This window comes from Cicer arietinum, chromosome 7 (genome assembly GCF_000331145.2).
Source record: "Cicer arietinum cultivar CDC Frontier isolate Library 1 chromosome 7, Cicar.CDCFrontier_v2.0, whole genome shotgun sequence".
In the NCBI taxonomy this organism is placed as follows: Eukaryota; Viridiplantae; Streptophyta; class Magnoliopsida; order Fabales; family Fabaceae; genus Cicer; species Cicer arietinum.
This window is the reverse complement of record NC_021166.2, coordinates 29,450,630-29,473,338: the sequence shown is the minus strand read 5'-3', so window position 1 is coordinate 29,473,338 and position 22,709 is coordinate 29,450,630. Positions and strand designations below refer to the sequence as shown.

Below are 22,709 nucleotides of genomic sequence, written 5' to 3'. Positions count from 1 at the left end.
AACAGACGTTAAGCAAATGCAGATATTAAAAGATTCCCCATTTTTAATACTCGTTTAACTCTAATGGTTTTCAAATTCCACAGAACAAACTCAAACATACTCTCACATTCAAACCATATTTCACAACAAACACACCAATTGGATCCACAAGATTGGTTAAAAACCCTAATTGCACAAGAATAAGCCTAGGGAGGACGAAAATGACCTAAATATTCAACCAATGACACAAACACACCTATTAGATGCACAAGATTTGTTAAAAACCTTAATTGGACAAGAATAAGCCTAGGGAGGACGAAAATGACCTAAATATTCAACCAATGACACAAACACACCTATTAGATGCACAAGATTTGTTAAAAACCTTAATTGGACAAGAATAAGCCTAGGGAGGACGAAAATGACCTAAATATTCAACCAATGACACAAACACACCTATTAGATGCACAAGATTTGTTAAAAACCTTAATTGGACAAGAATAAGCCTAGGGAGGACGAAAATGACCTAAATATTCAACCAATGACACAAACACACCTATTAGATGCACAAGATTTGTTAAAAACCTTAATTGGACAAGAATAAGCCTAGGGAGGACGAAAATGACCTAAATATTCAACCAATGACACAAACACACCTATTAGATGCACAAGATTTGTTAAAAACCTTAATTGGACAAGAATAAGCCTAGGGAGGACGAAAATGACCTAAATATTCAACCAATGACACAAACACACCAATTAACAAACATCGAGTATGGACACGCCAAATACAACGAACACAATCAACACAACATAATACCCAGATACCTCAAATATCATTTACTCATAATCATACACAAAGACTCCAAATTCATTTACCACGAAACATTCATCAATATAAACAAAACCTAACTCTAAGGTTTTACCCATAACGCATTAGTTTCGTTTTTCCCCAAATCGATACCTTAAACCCTAACAAATTCCTTCCCACACAACCACAGATAAGTCCCTAATGCAAACTAGAAGTTTGGAAGGAGCCCTTACCTCAACGTTAGCTTTAACGTGCGTTTCCGGTACCGCGAGTAATTCCGGTAAAATCTCCGCTCGCAACGCCGCTTCCAAATTAGTTCACTAGCACCGTAGCGTGGTGGTGAGCAACTTTCCCTTCTATCTCTTCGAGAAATGAGGTTTGGATCTAGAAGAAACGGAGGGGTTTGTGTTTGGATCTCAAAAACCGTTTTTCTTCGTTTTCGAATCAAAGAGGAAAAGTGGAGTTGCGAAAACCTTGATCTAACTCTCACCCAACCTTGGGTTACTAGTTTTGAAGAAAAGAAAGCGACGAAACTGAAAATGGGAGGAGGAGGAAAATGGCTCGCGGCTGATCTGAGGAAGGAGATGGAAAATTTTAGATTTTCCTTCCTTTCTTTTTCTTTCCTTTGTTTTTCCTTTCTTCCTTTTTCCTTCTTTCCCTTTTATACTATTTTCTTTTCCTTTTCCTTCCTTCTAGTTTTCCTTTCTTTTTCCCTCCAAGCAAACATATATATATAATAAATATAACTTAACAAATATCTCAAAATATCTAGATATTTGTTAAATTACCGTTTTACCCAAAACGCATTAAATTCTCCGTAAAGGATTCACCGCAGTTAATTTCAATTTATTTATCGACGAGAAATTCTAATTGGCATCGAAATATCTTTTTGATTAAAAAAAACTCCAAAATAGTATTAACTTTGGCTTAAAAGCCTCCGAGCCAAAATCCAAAATACACCAAAAATACATAAACGGTACTTTAAAATTATGGGTCTTACATTACTCCCCCCCTAAAATTAGTTTCGTCCTCGAAACTATGCATCGATAAATAACTCTGGGTGTTGTTCTCTCATCTTGCTCTCCAACTCCCAAGTCGCATCTCCAGTGATTGGGTTCCAAATCACCTTGACCAACGAAACATCCTTGGTCCTCAACCGCTTAATCTTCCTGTCATCAATTCTCACGGGTGGTACTTCGAACGACAGGTTATCCTTTAGCTGGATTGCGTCTGGTTCGATCACGTGAGATGGATCTGCGAGATATTTCCTCAACTGCGACACATGAAACACGTCATGAATATTGGACAGTATCGGAGGTAATGCAATCCGATAAGCAACCGGCCCAATTCGTGCAGAAATCTGATATGGTCCAATGAATTTCGGAGTCAACTTCTTCGATTTCAAGGCTCTACCTACTCCAGTAGTAGGTGTGACTCTCAGAAATACATGGTCACCCTGTTCGAATTCCAAAAGTCTGCGACGCTTGTCCGCGTAACTCTTCTGGCGATCTTGTGAAGTCTTCATTTTCTCCTTGATCTTCCTTACTTTAGCTGTGGTCTGTTGCACCATCTCTGGTCCGACAATCATATTCTCACCGTCTTTATACCAACACAAGGGCGTTTGACACTTGCGCCCATATAAAGCTTCATATGGTGCCATTCCAATACTTGCGTGGAAACTATTGTTGTAAGTGAATTCAATTAACGGAAGTACATCATCCCAGCTTCCTCTATCATCTAATACACATGCTCTCAACAGATCTTCCAAGGACTGATTCGTCCTTTCAGTCTGTCCGTCCGTTTGTGGATGGTAAGCTGAACTCAATCGTAGCTTCGTTCCCAACGCTTCGTGCAATGCTCCCCAAAAATGCGATGTGAACTTCGGATCACGGTCTGATACAATGCTCGATGGTACCCCGTGTAACCTCACAATTTCAGCAATGTAGATCTCCGTTAGCTGATCTACCTTATAAGTGGTCCTTACCGGCAAAAAGTGAGCAGATTTAGTCAGCCGGTCCACTATCACCCATATAGAATCATTCTTCCTCCTTGTCTTTGGTAATCCGGTTATAAAATCCATGGAAATGCTGTCCCACTTCCATTCAGGTATATCTAAAGGTTGCAACATTCCCGCAGGTCGCTGATGTTCCACCTTCGCTTTCTGACAAGTTAGACAAGTGGATACATATTCCGCCACATGTTTCTTCATTCCTGGCCACCAATAATTCTGCCTCAGATCCTGATACATCTTTGTTGCTCCAGGATGAATACTCAGCTTACTCTTATGCGCCTCTTCTAAAATCGTTTTCCGCATATCTGTAATTCCTGGTACACAAATCCTACCATTACACCGCAAAATATTATCTGCCCCAATCTTGAACTCAGTCGTCTTCCCTTGCACTAATAGATCCCTCTTCTCCTGAATTAAGACGTCATCTTGAGAATTTGCAATGTCCTCGAGTAGTCCACTCGAGATCTTAATCATTCCGAATTTCAAAATTCCCGGTGCAAACTCTACGTTCAAGTGCAAGTCTCTAAAAGCTTCCCACAACTCTTGTTGTCTAGCCATAATTAGTGAAGACACCGATACACTTCTTCTGCTCAACGCATCAGCCACTACATTGGCCTTCCCAGGGTGGTACTGCAGTGTGAAATCAAAATCCTTGAGAGTCTCCATCCATCGTCTCTGGCGCATGTTCAATTCCTTCTGATCAAACAAATATTTCAAGCTTTTATGGTCGCTGAACACGGTGAACGTGCACCCATATAAATAATGCCTCCAGATCTTTAATGCAAAAACAACCGCGGCAAGCTCCAAATCATGAGTAGGATAGTTCCTCTCATGAATCTTCAATTGTCTCGAGGCATAAGCCACAGTTTTCTTGTGTTGTATCAGAACACATCCTAACCCTTGGTGAGATGCATCACAATAAACACTGGAAACATTTTTGAAGTGTTTTGGACAGGAAGTGTAGGACATAAATGTTCTTGAGAGGAGATATTTGTGAATGGAGGAAGTGTGGAAGTTGCAGGATTCAAGTGTGGGGAAACAGCAGGAAACGAGGAACATTCTTCAGTATTTTGTTGAGGGGAAGAACGTTCTTGAGGTTCAGTTGTTGTGTGGGCAGCAGAGATTCAGGCAAACCATTTTGTTTTGCATGTGGATGATGGATTGGAAGCAGGTTGTGGGGAGGGTGGGATGGTAGGAATTTGTTTCATATGTGAGAGGTTCTTGGAGGAGAATTTGGAAATTTTGATAATTGAGGATTCAATTGAAAGTAGAATCTCAAAATGCCTGAAAATTTTGGAGAACACCATGCCATAAGGGACAGTATTTGGCTTATAATCCTTTTTGATGGCAACAATCATATGTTGGATTATCAAATTTGGCAGATTTAACTTGCAATGAAGAAGATGATAAATGACAAGAGCATCATTATTAGAGACAAATTCGTGACTACCACAGTGAGGTAAAATGTTGTGTTGGCTAATGTTAAAAAAATTTGGCAGGGGTTTTAGATCAGCTGAAAGACATTTGGTGGATCCATCAACAAATAGCTCTTCAAACAATTCTTCTTTTGAAATGTTTAAGGCTGTTTACCAATCTTTTTCATAGATTGTTAAGCCTTCAGAAGGTATTTTCAAAATATCAGTCAGAATCAGAGGATCAAGTCGAATTTCAATGCCTTTCAAGGTTGAGACTATGAGAGACTTGTCTTCAAAGGCTTTAGCTTTGCAATAAAAGGCTCAAATGACTTGTGGGTAATGACAGTCAGATATTTTTAAGAAATCAATCCAGCCAAGTGCATCAGTATGATGTTGGATGGAGATCCCTTCGATTTGAAGTTTTTCAAAGTAAAAAACCCTCCCAATACCAGTAGGGCGTTTAGCCCATTTTTCAGAAAATATTTTTTGGATTTTGGAAGAAATCAGAGGTGCAATAAGAATTTTTGAAGTTTTTGGAAGAAATCATGATGTTGTGGAAGTTTTTGTAGTTTTATGGGTCGGAGTTTTAAGAGGAGAACATTCTTTGGTTGGTTGTTTGGTTGAAGAACGTTCTTGAGGTGAAGGCTGAGATGAAGAAAGTTCATGGAGTGGCGACGAAGATCGTTCTTGAGGTTGGAGTTGAGGTGAAGATCATTCTTGTGGAATCGATGATCGTTCTAGAGATGTGGTCTTCTGAGATTTTTTAGTGATTTTGAGTTTTTGGGAGGCCAAAAACTGTGAAAGTGTGGAGGGAGATTTGGATTTAGGTTTTCTTAGTAGAGATTTGGTGTGTTTGATTTTGGTTGGAAGATGTTTGGAAGAAGATTTTGGGAATGGTGAATGAGTTTTTGGAATTTCTGGGGATTTTGGAATTTGGGGAGACTTTGGTTTTGTGGGCTGGGATGCGTGAGTAGTTTGTGATTTGGGATTATGTTGAGGTGGTGAAGGTTCAGAATCATCATCAGAAATTGTGTAAATGGTGGTGTCAACCTTTTTGTTTATAGAAGTTCCAATTGCTGCTTGAATTTACATTGATCTTCGTTGAGAGGATGAGGTGCTGGAACTAGGGTTCATAGTGTTTCGAAGATGGGATGGGCATTGAATAAAGAAAGGGGTGAGACATTGATATAAAGGAGGAAGCTTAGTTGAGAGAGGTTGAGGACATGGTTCTGGGGATGAGGATAGGTAATCCGAAAAGGTTTTTTCAGAGGATGAATGGGGAGGTGTTGGTCTGGGTGGAGGAGGTGGTAAATGGACTGGAGATGGAGATTGTGATGGTGAAGGTGATAGAGATGATGGTGGTGATGATCTGGGTTTTTTGTATGCCATTGTTTTTGTTCGAGCCATTTTGGAAAAATAAGGAGAACTTGAGGAAGAAGGAGAAAGGTTTTGTAGAAACAGTTTTGAAAAATGAAAGATGCGAAGATGACCGTTTTTGATGTGTTTGTAGTTGATAAAAAAGTGGATGGAGTGCCACGCGTGTGTTTGATTTGATAGGGTAGTTGGACATTGGGAATGAGGAGAGAGAAAACATGTAGTTAGGTAAAGTATGGGTAGCCGTTACTTTTTAAAAGCATCGCTCGTTTCAGATGAAAAAGGTGATTTTAACAGTTAGTGATGATGAAGAACGAAGATCGATCTTGAGTGGTTTGGCAAAAACGAAGATCGTTCTTCGTTATGACCAGAATGTTCTAGTTTGAATTTTAACGATCCTGACCAGGATTTTTAACGATTTTTAATTGTTCTTTAATGGAATTGAAGGTTTCTTCAACAAGTGGCTTTGTAAAAATATTAGCTAACTGATTATTTGTATCAACAAAGATTAATTCAATTTCCTTTTTACTCACACGATCCCTAATAAAATGGTGTTTTATCTCAATATGTTTTGACCTTAAATGTTCAATAGGATTCTTAGATAAATTAATAGCACTAGTATTATCACAATATATTGGAATATGAGAGTACCTAACTGAATAATCTTCAAGTTGATTCTTGATCCATAAGACTTGAGAGCAACAATTTGCGGATGAGACATATTCAGCTTCACTAGTTGATAGGGCAATTGTATTTTGGTTCCTACATGATCAGCTTATCAAGGCTTCCCCTAGGAACTGACATGCACCACTTGTGCTATTTCATTTCATCTTATCACCAGCATAGTCAGCATCACAGTAAGCTACAAAATTAAAATGAGAACCTTTGCTATACCAAAGGCCAAGATCAGTAGTACATACGAGGTAACGAAAAATTCTTTTGACTGCTGTTAAATGAGACTCTTTTGGTGAAGATTGAAATCTAGCACATAAGCCTACTGCGAAAACAATGTCAGGCCTACTTGCAGTTAGATAAAGTAATGATCCTATCATACCTCTATATTCTTTTTCAGAGATTGATTGTCCATTTTCATCTTTATCTAATGAGGATGATGGATGCATGGGAGTAGACACAATCTTGGCTTCATTCATTTTGTATTTCTTTAAAAGATCCTTGATATACTTTTCTTGATAAATTAAAATCCCATTTTTATATTGTTTGATTTGTAAACCAAGAAAATATCTCAATTCTCCCATCATACTCATTTCAAATTCACTTTGCATGAGTGTTGAAAAATCCTCACACATTTTTCATTTGTTGATCCAAAAATAGTATCATCAACATACACTTGAACAATGAGTAAATCATTTTTACTTTTTTCTTAAAAAGTGTTGTGTCAATGTTTCCACGGGAAAAATTATTTTTGATCAAAAACGAACTCAATCATTCATACCAAGCTCTAGGAGGTTGTTTAAAACCATATAAGGCTTTTGTGAGTTTAAAAACATAATCTAGTTTCTTTAGATCTTCATCATAGTCTATTCCTTCTTGTTGATTATAACCTTGAGCAACTAACCTTGCTTTGTTTCTTACCACTTTTCCTTCTTCATTTAGCTTATTTCTAAAGACCCATCGTGTTCCAATAATGGTTTGATCTTGTGAATCTAGAACAAAAGTCCAGACTTCATTTTTTTCAAATTGAAGGAGTTCTTCTTTCATTGCATCGATCAAAGATTGATCAATTATTGCTTCTTTGATGAATTTTGGCTCCACATGAGATATCATTGCCATGTTACTATTTACATCATCTTTAAATGACATTCTAGTTCTAATACCATCAACTGTATCTCCAATGATTTGATTTGGAGGATGATCACCTATTAATTTCCAGCTTCTAGAAGGAGTTTGAAAAGGAGATTGTTTATCAATCTTGTTTTCCTGAAGATCAATCTGTTGTGTTTGCCCAGATTGATCTTCCTCCTCATCATCTTTCTTTTTTAACTCAAGATCATCAAACTCATCACATACAATGTGCATACTGATTTCAACAGTTTTAGTTCTTAAATTAAAAACACGATACCCCTTAGATTTTGTTGAATACCCTAGAAATATAACTTTTTCCGATTTCTCATCAAATTTTCCCAAGTAAACTTTGTTGTTTAAAATGTAACAATAACAACCAAAGATGTGAAAGTATGAAATATTTGGTTTTCTATTTTTCTAGATTCCGTAGGGTGTTTTGTTTATCATTTTTCTAATTGAAACACGATTCAAAATATAGCAAGAAGTATTTATGGTTTCATCCTAGAAATACTTCTCAACATTTGACTCTTCCAAGATCGTTCTTGCCATCTCTTGCAAGGTTCTATTTTTTCTTTCAATAACTCCATTTTGTTGAGGAGTTCTTGCACAAGATAGATTATGAGAGATGTCAAGTTCATCCTAGAAATACTTCTCAGCATTAATGAATTCACCACCATGATCATTTCTTACAGTGATGATTTTGGATTCTTTTTCATTTTGAACTTTTTTACAAAAAATTTTGAAAGCATCAAATGCATCGTCCTTTTGTTTCAAAAATAGCACCCATGTGTATCTAGAAAAATCATCAACAATAACAAATCCATATTTCATACCTCCTAAACTGGTGGTTTTGATGGAACCAAAAAGATCAATGTGAAGTAGTTCAAGAGGTTTTTTGGTTGATATAAACTCTTTTGAATGAAATCTACTTTTAACTTGTTTCCCTTTTGCACAAGCTTCACAAATCTTATCTTTTTCAAAATTTATTTAAGGAAGTCCTCTAACAAGATCTAATTTTGACAAGTTTGAGATTATTTTCATACTCATATGTCCAGTTCTCTTACGCCATATCCATTTGTCTTTATTTATGGACATGAGGCAAGATTCAACTGGTATTTCTTCAATGTATAAAATGTAAAGATTTTTCTTTCTAGATGCAGCAAATATGGTTTCTCCAGAATTTGCCATTATCACTTCACATATGTTTGGTTTAAAAATATATTCAAAGCCATTATCACAAAGTTGACTAATGCTACGAAGATTATGTTTCAATCCTTCAACATATTGAACATCATTGATTTTGGCAGAATTTATTTTACCTATGGTTCCTTTTCCTTTGATCCTGGCTTGATCGTTGTTTCCAAATGTTACGGATCCTCCGTCTTTTTTGATAAATGACATGAAGCAGTTCTTGTCACCCGTCATATGCCTTGAACAACCACTGCCCAAAAACCATGGCCTTTTCTTGACATCTTGAGATCCATCCTACATGATGTATTATATCCTTTTTAGGTACCCACTTGATTTTGGGTCTTGAGGAGTTAGCTTCAAAATCTAATTTTTTCTTAGTGTTAAATGTTATCTCATAATGACCAATCTTGGACCAAGAAGAATATTCAGTGGTTTTTGAAAATGGTTTTAAAAAACAGAGTTTTAGTTGGTTTTAATAAGCCTCCAGATCATTCTTCGTTTTTTACATTACCTGAAGATCGTTCTTACTTTTTCTGTTTTTGAGAAAAATTTGCTTTTGCTGTCAAATGTTCTTCTTTTTTTGAAGATGCTTTTATTCTTGATTTTTCATCCCTTTTTTTAAAATAGCATGCAAATTTTAAATATCCAATTTTGTCACAATATGCACATTTGATTTTGCATTTTCCTTCTTTCATTCCAGGAACAAAAAAGGTTTCATACATTTTGGTTTTTTGAGTTTTAAAAAAATAAGCCCAACTTTATCAAACATCCCTACTTGGGATCCCATGATTCTCTGAAAGGTGTCAGTAGATTTTATGAAAATTTTCAAGTCATTTTTAAGAGTTTCAACTTCAGCCTTGAGAATATCGTTCTTCGTTTGAGGTGAAGATCGATCTTGGCTTCCTGTGTTTACAGTTTCAAGATTTTTGAGTTGAGATTCTTTCAGATTTTGAATGATCTCTTTCAGATTCTATAGTACTCTTTGATTACTCCAACTTCTCTTTCTCTTCTTTTTCCTTGTGAAATTTTTCTTTAAAAGAACTACATTTTTGAATGAGAAAATTTGAATAATTTAGCAAATTATCAAATTATGTTTCCATTTGTTTACATACAAGACATGGTTCAGAATTTGTTACCTCTGTATCTTCAATGTTTTCCATCAAGCACATATTTGCTTCTTGAGGTTCATCTGTTTCTGATTCATCATAATCATCCCAGGTTGCCATCGTTGACTTCTTTTTGAAAGGAAATTTCTTTGGTACTTTTTTGTTTAATGGACATTCAGTTTTGTAATATCCTTGTTTGTTGCAGCCAAAGCAAGTGATTTTGCTTTTATTTATTTCAGTCTTGAAGTCCTTTTTGTCTGGGGATCCTTTTTTGATCTGATCTCTTATCCTCATCATTCTTTGTATCTTTCTTGTGATGAGAGCAATCTCTTCATCAACATCTTCTTTATTATCTTCTGAACCACTTTTCTCATTTTTTTGTTGAATACTTGGTGAGCTTTGAGATGCTTTTAAAGCTATTACTTTGTCTTTCTTTATAGGTTTATCTTCTAGCAACAATACTTCATGCGCCCTTAGAGTTCCAATAAGTTCTTCTAAGCCCAGTACTTCTAGATTCTTGGCTTGACTTATAGCTGTGACCATTGGTCTCTATATGTTTGGAAGACATCTCATGATCTTTCTTACCATGTCTTGTACTGAATATGCTTTGCCAAGGGAACGCATTTCGTTCACTATAGTTGTGAATCTTGAGTACATTTTATCGATTGTTTCTCCTTCATTCATTTCAAACAATTCGAACTTTCGGAAACCGATATATATTCTTGTTTCCTTAACATGACTTGTTCCCTCATGGTGAGTTTGCAATGTGTCCCATACCTTCTTGGCCGTATCACATTCATCTACTCTTTCACTTTCTTCCCTGCTTAAGGCACATGATAAAAATAATTGAGCTTTTGAGTTTAGAAGTACCTTAGATTTTTCATCTGCTGGTCCAATCTATTTCTTTTTTTTTTTCATCTGATGTTGAATCATTTTGATCTACTCTTGGTATGAAGTTTCCATCTGTGATGATTTCTCCACATACCAGTATCTGGTGACTTTAGGAACAGTTGCATTTTGCCTTTTTAGAAGTAATAATCTAAGCCATCGAAGTATGGTGGTCAGCTTGAAGACCCTCCTTCAGCTATGTATTTAGCTTTTGACATTTATCTTCCTGAATCTTTTGCTCTAACACTTTTTGGATGCTTAAACCTTAGAGACTGGATCTGATGCCAATTGAAGTAACAATGTTAATTATAAGGATGAGGGGTTTGATTTATAATTGCCCCTTTTTAAAAATTCCTGTTTAAAACTGAAAGTTTAACTCAAGATTGATCTTGGTTATAACGAACATTGATCTTGGTTAGTAAAAAACAGCAATATCAATTTTATAAATATAAAATCTGATTGTAAAGCATAAAATAAATAGAGATAGAGATAGAGAGATCACACCCGCATATATCCTGGTTCACCCAAACACGGGTTACGTCCAGTCCTCACAAATGTGAGATTTTCCACTATGTGCTCAAGGCAAGATTGTTCTTGGTTGTCACACTACTTTTCACAGATCAATCTTGATCTTTACACCGTTTCTACCCTTCTACCTAGAAAGGATTTTCTCAGTTTTACCTCACATTATTTCATAAAGATTTTGGCGACCTACCTTTTAAAACATAAAAAGATTTTTACAAACCACTCAAGCTTATGTTAACAAAATAACCTTGAGTTATAAAGTGATGATTTTGAGAATGTTTAGAATATGGGTATTGCTCAACTCTTGTTTGAGAAATAGATTCTACAAATAAAACTCAGTTGGTACTGATTCTAACACAACACAAAGATTGTTGTTGAGTTCTATTTGTAGAATCTATTGCTCAAACAAGAGTTGAGGAATACCCAGATTCTAAACATTCACAAAATCATCCCTTTGTAACTCAAGGTTATTTTGTTAACATAAGCTTGAGTAGTTTGTAAAAATCCTTTTTTATTTTAAAAGGTATCTCGCAAAATTCTTTCTAAAATAGTGTGAGGTAAAACAGAGGAAATCCTTTCTAGGTAGAAGGGTAGAAACTGTGGATCGAGATTGATCTGTGAAAAATAGTGTGACAACCAAGAATAATCTTGCCTTGAGCACATAGTGGAAAACTCACATTTGTGAGGACTGGACGTAACCCGTGTTTGGGTGAACCAGGATATATGCGTGTGTTATCTATATATCTTTATCTCTATTTATTTTATGCTTTACAATCAGATTTTATATTTATAAAATTGATATTGCTGTTTTTTACTAACCAAGATCAATCTTCGTTATAACCAAGATCATTCTTGAGTTAAATTTTCAGTTTTAAACAGGAATTTTTAAAAGGGGCAATTATAATTCAAACCCCCTTCCTTATAATTGACATTGTTTCAATTGGCATCAGAGCCAATCTCTAAGGTTTAAGCACCCAAAAAGTGTTAGAGCAAAAGATTCAGGAAGATAAATGTCAAAAGCTAAATACATAGCCGGGTCTTCAAACTGATCACCATACTTTGATGGCTCAGATTATTACTTCTGAAAAGGCAAAATGCAACTGTTCCTAAAGTCACAAGATACTAGTATATGGAGAATCATCACAGATGGAGACTTCATACCAAGAGTAGATCAAAAGGATTCAACATCGACTGAAAAGAAAGAAACAGATTAGACCATCAGATGAAAAATCTAAGGTGCTTCTAAACTCAAAAACTCAATTATTTTTATTATGTGCCTTAAGCAGGGAAGAAAGTGAAAGAGTAGATGAATGTGATACGGCCAAGAATGTGTGGGACACATTGCAAACTCACCATGAGGGAACAAGTCATGTTAAGGAAACAAGAATTGACATTGGTATTCGAAAGTTCGAATTGTTTGAAATGAATGAAGGAGAAACAATCGATGAAATGTACTCAAGATTCACAACTATAGTGAACGAAATGCATTCCCTTGGCAAAGCTTATTCAGTACAAGACAGGGTAAGAAAAATCATGAGATGTCTTCCAATCATATGGAGACCAATGGTGACAGCTATAAGTGAAGCCAAGAATCTAGAAGTACTAGGCTTAGAAGAACTTATTGGAACTCTAAGGGCGCATGAAGTAATGTTCCTGGAAGATAAACCTATAAAGAAAGGCAAAGTAATAGCCTTAAAAGCATCTCAAAGCTCACCCAATATTCAACAAACAAATAAGAAAAGTGATTCAGAAGATAATAAAGATGTTGATGAAGAGATTGCTCTCATCACAAGAAAGATACAAAGAATGATGAGGATAAGAGATCAGATCAAAAAAAGGATCCCCAGACAAAAAGGACTTCAAGACTGAAATAGATAAAAGCAAAATCACTTGCTTTGGCTGCAACAAACAAGGATATTACCAAACTGAATGTCCATTAAACAAAAAAGTACCAAAGAAATTTCCTTTAAAAAAGAAGTCAATGATGGCAACTTGGGATGATTCTGATGAATCAGAAACAGATGAACCTGAAGAAGCAAATCTGTGTTTGATGGCAAACATTGAAGAGACAGAGGTAACAAATTCTGAACCATGTCTTGTATGTAAACAAATGGAAACAGAATTTGATAATTTGCTGAATGATTCAAATTTTCTCATTCAAAAGTGTAGTTCTTTTAAAGAAAAATTTCACAAGGAAAAAGAAGAGAAAGAGAAAATCCAGGCTATGAATGATAAACTTAAAGAGATCATTCCAAATCTGAAAGAATCTCAACTCAAAAATCTGGAAACTGAAAATTCAGAAAACCAAGATCGACATTCACCTCAAACGAAGAACGATCTTCTCAAGGCTGAAGTTGAAACTCTTAAAAATGATTTGAAAAACTTCATTAAAGCTACTGAGACTTTTTAGAGAATCATGGGATCCCAAGTGGGGATATTTGATAAAGCTGGGCTTGGTTTTGATAAAACTCAAAAAACCAAAATGTATGAAACCTTTTTCATTCCGGAAATGAAAGAGGGAAAATGCAAAATCAAATGTTCATATTGTGACAAACTTGGACATTTAGAATTTGCATGCTATTTTAAAAAAATGGATGAAAAAATCAAGAACAAAAGGATCTTCAAGAAATAAGAACATTTGACAGCAAAAGCAAATTTTTCTCAAAAATTGAAAAAATAATAACGATCTTTAGCTAATGTAAAAAACGAAGAACATTCTGGGGCTTTATTAAAACCAACTGAAACTCAAATTTTTAAAACATTTTCAAAAACCACTGAATATTCTTCTTGGTGCAAGATTGGTCATTCTGAGATAACATTTAACACTAAGAAAAATGATATAACACATCATGCAGGATGGATCTCAAGATGTCAAGAAAATGCCATGGATTTTGGACAGTGGCTGTTCAAGGCATATGATGGGTGACAAGAACTGCTTCATGTCATTTATCAAAAAAGACAGAGGATCCGTAACATTTGGAAACAACAATCAAGCCAAGATCAAAGGCAAGGGAACCATAGGTAAAATAAATTCTGCCAAAATCAATGATGTTCAATATGTTGAAGGATTGACAAATTCAGGAGATATTATAATTTTTGCATCCAGAAATAAAAATCTTTACATTTTATACATTGAAGAATTACCAATTGAATCTTGCCTCATGTCCATAAATAAATACAAATGGATATGGCATAAGAGAACTGGACATTCGAGTATGAAAATAATCTCAAACTTGTCAAAATTAGATCTTGTTAGAGGACTTCCTAAAATAAATTTTGAAAAAGACAAGATTTGCGAAGCTTGTGCAAAAAGGAAACAAGTTAAAAGTAGCTTTCATTCAAAAGAGTTTATATCAACCAAAAAACCTCTTGAACTACTTTACATTGATCTTTTTGGTTCCATCAAAACCACCAAATTAGGAGGTATGAAATATGGATTTGTTATTGTTGATGATTTTTCTAGATTCACATGGGTGCTATTTTTGAAACAAATGTTGAGAAGTATTTCTAGGCTGAAGCTATAAATACTTCTTGTTATATTTTGAATCGTGTTTCAATCAGAAAAATGATAAACAAAACACCCTACGGAATCAGAAAAAATAGAAAACCAAATATTTCATACTTTCACATCTTTGGTTGTTATTGTTACATTTTAAACAACAAAGATAACTTGGGAAAATTTGATGTGGAATCGGACAAAGTTATATTTCTAGGATATTCAACAAAATCTAAGGGGTATCATGTTTTTAATTTAAGAACTAAAACTATTCAAATCAGTATGCACATTGTATTTTATGAGTTTGATGATCTTGAGTTAAAAAAGAAAGATGATGAGGAGGAAGATCAATTTGGGCAAACACATCAGATTGATCTTCAGGAAAACAAGATTGATAAACAATCTCCTTTTCAAACTCCTTCTAGAAGCTGGAAATTAATAGGTGATGATCCTCCAAATCAAATCATTGGAGATACAACTGATGGTATTAGAACTAGAATGTCATTTAAAGATGATGTAAATAGTAACATGGCAATGATATCTTAAGTGGAGCAAAAATCCATCATAGAAGCAATAATTGATCAATCTTGGATCGATGCAATGAAAGAAGAACTCATTCAATTTGAAAAAAATGAAGTCTAGACTCTTGTTCCGGATCCACAAGATCAAACAATTATTTAAACACGATGGGTTTTTAGAAAAAAGCTAGACGGAGAAGGAAAATTTGTAAGAAAAAAAGCAAGGTTAGTTGCTCAAGGTTATAATCAACAAGAAGGAATAGACTATGATGAAACTTTTGCTCCAGTTCGAAGGTTAGAAGCCATAAGAATTCTTCTTGCATATGGATCATATAGAAACATCAAAAAATTTCAAATGGATGTTAAAAGTGCGTTTTTAAATGGCTTTTTAAATGAACAAGTGTTTGTTCGTCAACCTCTAGGTTTTGAAGATCAAAAGAAATCAGATCATGTTTTTAATCTCACAAAAGTCTTATATGGTTTAAAACAAGATCCTAGAGCTTGCTATGAAAGATTGAGTTCATTTTTGATCAAAAATATTTTTTCCCGTGGAAACATTGATTTACTCATTGATTTAAGAAAAAAAGTAAAAATGATTTACTCATTGTTCAAGTGTATGTTGATGATATTATTTTTGGATCAACAAATGAAAAATGTGTGAGGATTTTTCAACACTCATGCAAAGTGAATTTGAAATGAGTATGATGGGAGAATTGAGATATTTTCTTGGTTTACAAATCAAACAACATAAAAATGGGATTTTCATTTGTCAGGAAAAATATATCAAGGGTATTTTTAAAAAAAAAATACAAAATGAGTGAAGCCAAGATTATGTCTACTCCCATGCATACATCATCCTCATTAGATGAAAAATAAAAATGGACAATCAATCTCTGAAAAAGAACATAGAGGTATGATACGATCATTAATTTATCTAACTGCAAGTAGGCCTAACATTGTTTTCGCAGTAGGCTTATGTGCTAGATTTCAATCTTCACCAAAAGAGTCTCATTTAACAGAAGTTAAAAGATTTTTTCGTTATCTCGTAGGTACTACTGATCTTGGCCTTTGGTATAGCAAATGTTCTCATTTTGATTTTGTAGCTTACTGTGATGCCGACTATGCTGGTGATAAGATGGAAAGAAAGAGCACAAGTGGTGCATGTCAGTTCCTAGGGGAAGCATTGATAAGTTGGTCATGTAGGAAGCAAAATACAATTGTCCTATCAACCACTGAAGCTGAATATGTCTCAGCAGCAAATTGTTGCTCTCAAGTCTAATGGATTAAGAATCAACTTGAAGACTTTTAAGTAAGGTATTCTCATATTCCAATATATTGTGATAATACTAGTGCTATTAATTTATCTAAGAATCCTATTCAACATTCAAGGTCTAAACACATTGAGATAAAACACCATTTTATTATGAATCATGTAAGTAAAAAGGAGATTGAATTGATCTTTGTGGATACAAAAAATCAGCTAGCTGATATCTTTACAAAGCCTCTTGTTGAAGAAAGTTTCAATTCCATCAAAGAACGATTAAAAATCATGCTCAGGATCATTCAAAATAAAACCAGATCATTCTAGTCATAACGAAGAACAATCTTCGTTTTTAGCTTGTTTTTGTCAAGCCGCTCAAGAATGATCTTCGTTCTTCATCATCACTAACTTTCAAAATCAACCTTTTTCATCTGAAACGGCTGCTAATTTTAAAAAGTAACGGCTACCCATACTTTACCCAACTACACGATTTCTCTCTCCTCCTTCCCAATGCTCAACTATCCTATCAAATCAAACACACGCATGACACTCCATCCATTTTTTAATCAACTGCAAACAAATCAAAAATGGTCACCTTCTCATATCTCATATTTCAAAATTTTTTTCTGCAAAACCTTTCTCCTTCTTCCTGACGTTCTCATTATTTTTCAAAAATGGCTCGAACAAAAACAATGGCATACAAAAGTCTCAGATCATCACCACCATCATCTCCATCACCTTCACCATCTCCGGTTCGATCACCATCTTCTCCACCCAGACCAAAACCTCACCATTCATCCTCCGAAAAAGCATTTTCGGATTACATATCTTCATCACCGGAACCATGTCCTCAACCTCTCTCAACTATGCTTCCTCCTTTATATCAATGTCTCACCCCTTCCATTAGTCAATGTCCACCCCATATTCAAAAAACTATGAACCCTTGTTCCAGCACTTCATCTTCTAAACGAAGATCAATGTGCATTCAAGCATGTATTGGTACTTCCAAAACCCAAAATATTGACACCACCATTTACACAACTTCTGATGATGATTATGAACCTTCAGCACCTCAACATATTCCCAAATCACAAGCTGCTCATACATCACAACCCACAAAACCAAAGTCCCCACAAATTTCAAAATCCCAAGAAATTCAGAAACTCATTCAAAATCCCCAAAATCTTCTTCCAAACACCTTCCAACCAAAATCAAACACACAAAATCTCAACAACAAACCCTAAATTCTTCACCAAACCCTCTTCCTCAAAAATTCTTATTCCACCTCTGATTTCTTCAAAAACCCAAAAAATATATTCTGAGAATTGGGCTCAACGCCCTATTGGTATTGGGCGGTATAAGACCCATAATTTTAAAGTACCCTTTTATGTATTTTTGGTATATTTTGGATTTTGGCTCAGAGGCTTTTAAGCCAAAGTTAATAATATTTTGGAGTTTTATAATCAAAAAGGTATTTCGATGCCAATTAGAATTTCTCGTCGATAAATAAATTGAATTTAACTGCAGAAAATCCTTTACGGAGAATTTAAGGCGTTTCGGGTGAAACGGTAATTTAATAAATATCTAGATTTTGAGATATTTGTTAAGTTATATTTATTATATATATATATGTTTGCTTGGAGGGAAAAAGAAAGGAAAACTAGAAGGAAGGAAAAGGAAAAGAAAATAGTATATAAAGGAAGGAAGGAAAAAGGAAGAAAGGAAAAGCAAAGGAAAGAAAAAGAAAGGAAGGAAATTCCCAAATTTCCATCTCCTTCCTCTGAACCTCACGCAAGAAACCAAAATCCATCCTTTCTCCATTTTTCGTTTTCGTTGCTTCCTTTTCTTCAAGTTTAGAAACCCAAGGTTGGGTGAGAGTTAGATCAAGGTTTTCGCAACTCCACTCTTCCTCTTTGATTCGAAAACGAAGAAAAACGGTTTTGAGATCCAAACACAAACCCCTCCGTTTCTTCTAGATCCGAACCTCATTTCTCGAAGAGACAGAAGGGAAAGTTGCTCACCACCACGCTACGGTGCTAGTGAACTAATTTGGAAGCGGCGTTGCGAGCGGAAAATTTACCGGAATTACTCGCGGTACCGGAAACGCGCGTTAAAGCTAACGTTGAGGTAAGGGCTCCTTCCAAACTTCTAGTTTGCATTAGGGACTTATCTGTGGTTGTGTGGGAAGGAATTTGTTAGGGTTAAATGTATCGATTTGGGGAAAAACGAAACTAATGCGTTATGGGTAAAACCTTAGAGTTAGGTTTTGTTTATAGTGATGAATGTTTCGTGGTAAATGAAATTTGATGTATCTGGGTGTTATGTTGCGTGATTTGTGTTCGTTGTATTTGGTGTGTTCGTACTTGATGTTTGTTAATTGGTGTGGTTGTTGTGAATTATGGTTTGAATGTGAAAGTATGTTTGAATTTGTTTCTGTGGAATTTGAAAACCATTAGAGTTAAACGAGTATTAAAAATGGGGAATCTTTTAATACCTCGGTTTACTTAATGTGCATTTGAGGAAAAGGTTTAAGTTAACTGGGCGTTGAGAATGGGGAATCTCTTAATGTCTCGGTTACTTAACTATCGTTTTTGAAAATCGTTTCGGTAAATGAGTATTAAGAATGGGGAATCTCTTAATGACTCGTTTACTGAATGTTTTGCGAGAAAATCGTTTAAGTCAAAAGTATATTAAGAATGGGGAATCTCTTAATATGACTGTTTGCTTAACGTTTTGTTTTGAAAATCATTAAGTTAAATCGGTATTAAGAACGGGGAATCTCTTAATGACTTATTTAATTAATGTTGTTTGAAAGTCGTTTAAGTTAAATGGGTATTAAAAATGGGGAATCTTTTAATATCTGCATTTGCTTAACGATTGTTGTGAATGGAGTCTGTGTATGCTCATGCATTTCATTTGGTAAATTGTGTCGACCCGTGATAGGTGACACCTTGGTAAACTGTACTGACCCGTGATAGGTTGTACGTTTACGATTTACTATTTAGTAATTCGTGTTGACCCGTGATAGGTGACACCATGGTAACTGTACTGACCCGTGATAGGTGGTACATTTACGATTTACATTTTTGGTGAATTGTGCTGACCCGTGATAGGTGGCACCTTGGTAAACTGTACGGACCCGTGATAGGTTGTACGTTTGCGATTTATATTTTAGTAAATCGTGTTGACCCGTGATAGGTGACACCATGGTAACTGTACTGACCCGTGATAGGTGGTACATTTACGATTCCCGCTTTTTCTTTTAGTAAATCGTGTTGACCCGTGATAGGTGACACCTCGGTAAACTGTACTGACCCGTGATAGGTGGTACGTTTATGATTTACGCATTTTAGTAAATCGTGCTGACCCGTGATAGGTGGCACCTCGGTAATTGGTACTTTGGCCTGCGATAGGCGGTACAATTATGATTTACGGCCCTTCGAGGAGGGTTTTGGTTTGGAATTCCGAGTCCATGCATTTTGGCATATACGCATTGCATTAGGGTGCCTGGCACGCGAGTCATGTTTGATTTGAGTTTATGATTGAGTGATTCGAATTTTGATTTATCGTGATAACTGAGATGAAGGTGTTAAGTGCTATGTGTTGTGTATTGTGTGTGAGTATGATGGTTATCGAACCTTTGTGTGTCGTAGTAATCGCGTAGAAATTGCTAAGTGTTAAGTGGTGAACTTGATTAGGAATGACTTAGGTTAATTCATGAATTTTTGGAAAACTGATCAGGGAAATCGATTTCCCAATCGATTGGATGGGTAAACAGGGACTTGGCCAATTCACAAAATCGATTAGCCAATCGATTTTGTAAATCAGCCTTTTTAAAATCCCTTTCGAAATCGATTGCCCAATCGATTAGGCCTTAAGTCAGGGGCTCAGGAACCAATCAATCGATTTACCAATCGATTGAATTCAGCCCAGGATTCTGTTTTCATTAAGAATCCCTCACCAAATCGATTAGGAAATCGATTGGCTCGAAACCAGGGGCTCAGGAACCAATCAATCGATTTACCAATCGATTGAATTCAGCCCAGGATTCTGTTTTCATTAAAAATCTTCACCCCAATCGATTGCCCAATCGATTGGCTCAGTGAAAATCCTCATTTTTAGTTGTATGATTAATTGCTCATGAATCTATCCATGTTTTGTTTTATCATGTGTTAATTAGGAGATCGAGAACTGCATTTTACCTTCATTTTCATTGGCAATGTACTGTATGAACTTTTCGCACATGGAAAATCCTGTTAAGATGCATGCTTAGTTAAAAAGTTGTTTTGAGCATTCAAAAACTTAATTGCTATGTGTTAACTGTTATTTTCTGGTTGGTGACCCTTTACACTATTGTGGAAATCTGGGCTTTGCCCTCAGATGAGAGTCAGGACGGCCCTACTGGTTCGTACCCTACGGACAGGGATGGAGATGGGAATGCTTGACTGCGGTTGTGTTAGGAGGATCTCACGGGGCGCGTGGAGATTACTCAGGGTGTATAGTTTTTGGTAGGATGATCAGATTAGGATGATGTATAGGGACTAGGGGTCCTTCTTTTTGGTTTGGAGTATTTTAGTTTTGGAAAACTGTACTTATACAAATATTATCAGTTTTATATCATCTTTGAATGGGTTCCATGTACCATTTGATGTTTATGTAGAAATGTTTTGGATTTGTAATTGGAGAAACTTTTCCGCTGCTTGTAAATTATAATGACTCAATTATTTATCCAAAAGCATTTCCTGATTTATTTCCTTGTTCGTTTTTAATTACTTTTAAAAAAAAATATACCCTCGCTTTGAAAAACGGGGTGTTACATTGTGGTATCAGAGCATAGGTTTAGTTTTCTTTGGGAGCTGTGGAACCTTGGTTATAGATTGTAGGTCGACCTATAAGTTAGGAGTTATTATCTGATCATGTGTCGGTTTAGGTGACTTGAGTTGTCAAGTCCAATTTAATTGTGTGTTGTTAGACGGACGTTAGTTTAGAATTTTTTGAAGTAGTGTTAAAACTCTACTTGATGATGGTTCTTATAGGAAACCATGCCGCCCAGAAGGAATGACGCTCCGAGAGCCAACGCTAGGAATGACCAAATGGCGGAGGCTATGAACAACATGGCTGCTTCTGTCGCTGCACAGACCGCTGCCAAGACTCAACGGGATCTTGAAAAGAGGGGAAGAGAGATCCGTGCTGCAGAATCAAGAGGGTTGGAAGACTTCCGTCGTTACAATCCTCCTAAGTTCAAGGGGGATGAGGGTTCAGAGAAGGCGGATCAATGGATCCAAGAAGTGGAGAAAATCTTTGATATGATTAACTGCCAGGCTGGAGTGAAGGTCAGCTATGCCACGTATATGTTGCTAGGGGATGCTGAATACTGGTGGAGGAGTGCAAGGTTGTTGATGGGAGCAGCCCACGAGGAGGTGAACTGGGAATCGTTCAAAAGAAAGTTTTTAGACAAATACTTTCCGATGAGTACCAGTTACTTTGAAAATCTTCAAATAGAAGGGATCCAACATCATACTAATGCACTTGGCTGGACTGATTTCTTGAATATAGCTGATTGTCATTATCCACAAGTCATTCGAGCCTTTTATTGCAAAGCTGAAGCCTTTGAAGACAAGTCTCTCATAGTCTCAACTTTGAAAGGTATTGAGATTCGACTTGAAAGGTATTTGTTGATGGATCCACCAAATACCTTTCAGCTGATCTGAAACACCTTCCAAAAAATTTAACAACATTAGCCAACACAACATTTTACCTCACTGGGGAAGTCATGAATTCGTCTCTGATAATGACACTCTAGTCATTTATCATCTTCTTCTTTGTAAGAAGTTAAATCTGCCACATTTGATAATCCAACATATGATTGTTGCCACAAAAGAAGATTATAAGAGAAATATTGTCCCTTATGGAATGGTTTTCTCCAAAGTTTTCAGGCATTTTCAGATTCCACTTTCAACAGAATCCTCAATTATCAAAATTCTCATCCAATATGAAACAGATTCCCACCATCCCACCCTCACCACAACCTGCTTTCAATCCATCATCCACCATTGGTTGTTGAAACAAGAATTAACACTAGTAACAAGAGCATGAGGATGAAAAGGACGAGGATTAACAGGCCTAGGACCGAGGTAACCAAATTGAGGTTGAACAGGAGATCATTGTTGTATGAGGAATGGACTGGATAAAAGTGTCCCCCAAGGAGAAAAGGCAGATTGACCAGTTCCTGAATGATGATAATAGCGTATTGAAGCATCGTGACCAAATTTGTGACAAATCTGACATTGTACAAGACCACCATGACCTCCTCAGCCAAAACGACCACCAC

The 22,709-nt window shown here is 35.9% G+C and overlaps 1 protein-coding gene across 1 annotated transcript in view; it reads left to right on the top strand.

Moving 5' to 3' along the window:
- Positions 1 to 20,776, top strand: part of LOC101489715 (peptidyl-prolyl cis-trans isomerase CYP37, chloroplastic) — a 43,055-nt gene extending 22,279 nt beyond the window's left edge. The window contains exon 13 of the mRNA XM_073363896.1: positions 20,759 to 20,776. The gene's annotated coding sequence lies outside the window, so the exon portion shown is untranslated. The remainder of the gene's footprint in view (positions 1 to 20,758) is intronic.
- Positions 20,777 to 22,709: the final 1,933 nt, after the last annotated feature.